Raw genomic sequence first — 4,382 nt, 5'->3', positions numbered from 1 at the left:
GGCAACCACAATGGTGGTCTGAAAATGGGCGACACGTGTACGCGACAAAGATAAAATGGCGCCCAAACAAAAACCACCGGAAATAACACTAGCGCCATAGGTTGAAATTGGCGTCTGCGAATTTAAGTATTTTGGGAAATAACGCTGTGGGCCTCGCCCTAAGCAGCGCAATGAAAACGCATATCGAACATAGGTACACATACATATGTACATGCATACAAAGTTCGTATATAAATTTATTTCAGCCTATAAAAGTATTTTTTTTGTTATATCGTTCGAATAAAAGGGTCCGGTTGGACTGCATTCTCCTCCTAAAGAGATGGCTTGCTTTCAGCATTAGTGCGCAAGTTCAACCGCATCTGTATTAAGAGGGTTGTGGGATGACCAGACCCCGGCAATAACCCTAAGATGGCATAGCTGGATATGAATAGTCCAAACTATTTGCATCTCCATCCACAATGCATTTTTTGTATGGTTCTTTGTATTTTTTTTGTTTGGAAAGTAGTTTCAGGATGTAAATTTTTTTTGCTTTTATTCAAAGTCCTAATAGGTGCATGAAGTAATTAAGCTGCTTTGAAGTTTAAAAGTACGTTATGACCGCAACTAACTCTCAGTAACGATGCATAACCATATTGATTCTGAATATTTCTTAACTTAGATTTTTTTATTATTTGCACCGAACTGGCATATTGTTGCTCGCAGGAACGACGATCAGCGCTCCAATCACTCCCCGAAAAGGATTTGGTCAACCGATCCTCAACCCCGGAACGTCATCTAGCCCTCCCCCGTTTTTATGAAATCGCATAAGTCAATATCGATCCAAGAATAATTTTTAATTCTCTTCGTCGTAAATAATATTTTTTTATATATTTGTACATATATTTGAATGACACGCACTCAAATTGCTTACAATACCCGAGCGAACACAAAAAAAGCTAATATGCATCCACCAGGGAACGTGCCTCCACAAAAGGAGCAAAGCACAAACGACCCTGCCTTCATAGACCTATCAGATCGCATAGGGGGCAATAATAACGCTAGGTCAACTGGTAGTGACTCAGTGCAGGAAGTTGCAAACAATGCATCAGGTGCAACTAAAAACACCGGGGCGGTTCCCAAACAGACTGAGTCCCAATCAATAACCTTAACGCTACCACAACCACTCCCCTGGACTTTTCCCCACCCTCCTCCAACTACTTACGGCGGGACCAACCGGCTTCCCATAAGCAATTCAACCAAGGCTCGTGATATCCGAGATGAAATAGCACCGGTTCTAAAAGAAATGGTTGCGGAAGCACAAAAGTGCCTGATGAGCGAAATGCGCGAGAATATGCAGGAGCTAATTAGAACAGCACGAGGCCCAGGTGCACGGGCAGGCGCGTCAGGTTTCGATAATAGGGCGCGCAACCGAATGAGCAAAAAGAGGAAACACAATACCAGCATCGAATCCTTGGAGTCGAGACGTTCAGATAGCGTCGCACCTAGGAGTGATAAGGTTAGTAATAACACCGCAGAAGCCGCAAACAGAAACAACTACGTTGCAAGGTCACATTCAGCTACATATGCACTGGCTTACCACGATCCACCACCAGTTCGCCAACCACCAACACTAGATGCAGCAATCGCGGCAGTTCCCTCTGGAAGCGGTCGTCCTAGGTCTGTAAAAGAAAATTATAAAGATGATAGTCGATCGGATATTAACATAGAAAAATGGGGGATAAATTATCAAGGTAACCGAGGTTCAATGTCAGTTGAAGATTTTCTGTTTCGGTTAGAATATCTGAAGGAACAATATGCGTGTTCATGGGGAGAAATTCTACGCGACTTCCATAGGCTGTTGAGTGGGGAGGCGCGTGAATGGTATTGGCTCTATATTAAGTCGCATGGTAAAGTGGATTGGCCTAGCTTGCAATTCGCACTTCGACGCCAATTCGCATCACAACACACCGACTTCGAGCTTCTGAGGGAATTGACGGAGCGGAAGCAAAGACCTGGTGAATCCATAGAGGAGTATTTTCACGTGGTGGGTACATTGCGCTCGCGACTTAGAAATCCAATTCCGGAGTACGAGATTATCCGATTAGTGAAAGGGAATTTGCGCGAATCGTTGGCTAAGATAGTATATCCCATTGCCGCGTATTCACTCGAGCAGCTACGGTTGGAATGTAAGGAAGTGGAACGGTGTTTTCCGCGTAGGGATCGCACGCTAACAAGTGGCTTTGTTCCACGCTCACAACACGTCAATGAAATCATGTCGATCGAAGACGAAGAACATTTCTCTCCCGGTGATGAGGGTCAAGTCACCGTGGAGGAAATACGCCACCAACGCGCGGCTAGACAGCCAGCTGGGCGCAGCAAGGTATCGTGTTGGAATTGTGGTGTGGAAGGCCATTTCTTCACCGATTGCATGTCCATGCAGCGCCGAATATTTTGCTTCAAATGTGGGAAGTTAGATGTCATAACACCGAAATGTCCGGTATGCAACCCAGCGGGAAACGCCTTACGGAACGCCATTACGACGGGGGAATCGCGCTCCACACAAACCCCGCACCAGTAGATGCCTCGACCAACACACCAACAGCCGACGGGCTAAGTCGCGACGCAAAACTACCTGGAAGTGCAACAAATATTAGCATTTTCGATAAAATCAAAAATAATACAAAGAAATATTTGCCCAAGACCGTGAGTATGCCATCCTACGAAGAAAGAATGAGGAAGTATTTGGAAGCACGCCAACGCATTTTCGCCGACAGCGCCTTGATGGGACGCCGAAGGGTTCCGCGGAAAGTTCAAAAGGCGCGTGATAGGTTTCGACAACGTAAGCTGCTACGCCGAAAGGTTGTGTCGTCGGTAAAGAGCGCAGATCAAGCGGATCCCCGCGTTTATGCCGACATCGAAATTCAGGGAATTCGTACACGCGGATTGTTAGATACTGGCGCATCGGTAAGCATTCTGGGCCGTGGCTGTAGGGAGTTCATAGAAGAACTAGACGCCTCAATTGAACGGTACGTTTCGAGTGTAAAAACGGCTGGAGGACGCTCACACAATGTGTTAGGCAAACTCACCTTACCTGTAAAGTACAAAGATTTAGAACAAAATATAACTTTTTTTTTATGCCCTCACCTTGAACAAAATATCTACTTAGGGGTGGACTTCTGGCGCGCATTCCAGTTAGCTCCAGATCTGATATCAATAGATGAAATCAACTTCAGCAAATTAGAGCGGGATTTGGTGTCCGAAGAGGATAAGAACGAGCGGCATGTCCTGCATATTCTTTCGGCGGAACAAAAACAACGTCTACAGCAGGTGGTCAGCGGCTTCAAAACTTATGAAGAACACGGGTTAGGACGCACTCACCTTGAAAAGCATTCCATCAAGCTGGTCGACGAGGCGGTGCCAATAAAAGACCGCCACTACCCTTTGACCCCGGCAATGCAAGCGATCGTTTACGAAGAAGTAGATAAAATGTTGGAATTAGGTGTGATCGAGGAAAGCGAGAGCCCGTGGAGTAACCGCACGACAATTGTTCGTAAACCGGGTAAAAATCGCTTCTGCCTTGACGCGCGCAAACTGAATGCTGTAACCGTGAACGACGCCTACCCGCTGCAGAACATCGAAGGCATACTCAGCCGCCTCGACGACACCCACTTTATAAGCAGTGTTGATCTTAAATTCGCCTTTTGGCAGATTGAGTTGGAGGACAAATGCAAACCATACACTGCGTTCACGGTACCTGGACGGCCCCTGTATCAGTTTGTAACAATGCCGTTCGGTTTATGCAACGCCGCGCAGCGTTTGTGCCGATTAATGGACCGCGTAATTCCTCAGAAACTTAAAGGAAACGTTTTCATATATCTTGATGATTTGCTGATCATTGCGCCAGATTTTGATTCGCACCTCCAAATCCTAAGCGAGGTATCCACCTGTTTAAAAGATGCGAATTTAACCATAGGATTATCGAAATCTAAATTTTGTTTTAAAGAGCTGCCTTACCTGGGGTATATCGTTGGTGGCGGTATACTTAAGACCGACCCTGAAAAGATTAGAGCAATCCAAAACATTCCGATACCGAAAGCGGTCAAGCAAGTTCGAAGTTTCCTCGGAACCGCCGGCTGGTATCGGCGCTTCATAAAAGACTTTGCTGCGATGGCAGCACCTTTGACAGACCTGCTGAAGAAAGGCCAAAAATTCGTAATGAATACGCAAGCCCTGGAAGCTTTCAATAACTTAAAGAGAGCGCTAACGAGCGCACCTGTGCTTATACATCCAGATTTCGCTAAACGCTTCTTTGTGCAATGTGACGCGTCTGAGTACGGTGTGGGCGCTGTGCTATACCAAAAGGAAACCGACGGATCGGAGAAGCCCATCGCGTACTTCAGCCA

General features: G+C 46.1%; 1 protein-coding gene and 1 long non-coding RNA gene across 4 annotated transcripts in view; one reads left to right on the top strand and one right to left on the bottom strand.

Moving 5' to 3' along the window:
- LOC118735166 (F-box/WD repeat-containing protein 5) overlaps positions 1–4,382 on the top strand; it is a 135,847-nt gene that overhangs the window by 13,415 nt on the left and 118,050 nt on the right. The gene's annotated exons all lie outside the window — the stretch shown is intronic.
- On the bottom strand, positions 7–4,090 carry LOC118735167. 2 transcript variants are annotated; one of them, XR_004992531.1, is made up of 3 exons: positions 3,994–4,090; positions 2,682–3,923; positions 7–2,611 (listed from the first exon to the last, which is right to left on the bottom strand). It is a non-coding gene; the product is annotated as an uncharacterized LOC118735167 (long non-coding RNA). The 2 variants fall into 2 exon arrangements; XR_004992530.1 differs by having other exon boundaries at positions 7–3,070; positions 3,124–3,923.

This window comes from Rhagoletis pomonella, unplaced genomic scaffold (genome assembly GCF_013731165.1).
Source record: "Rhagoletis pomonella isolate Grant_MI unplaced genomic scaffold, Rhpom_1.0 Rhpom_scaffold_00003, whole genome shotgun sequence".
Taxonomy (NCBI): domain Eukaryota; kingdom Metazoa; phylum Arthropoda; class Insecta; order Diptera; family Tephritidae; genus Rhagoletis; species Rhagoletis pomonella.
This window is presented reverse-complemented; position numbering and strand designations above follow the sequence as displayed.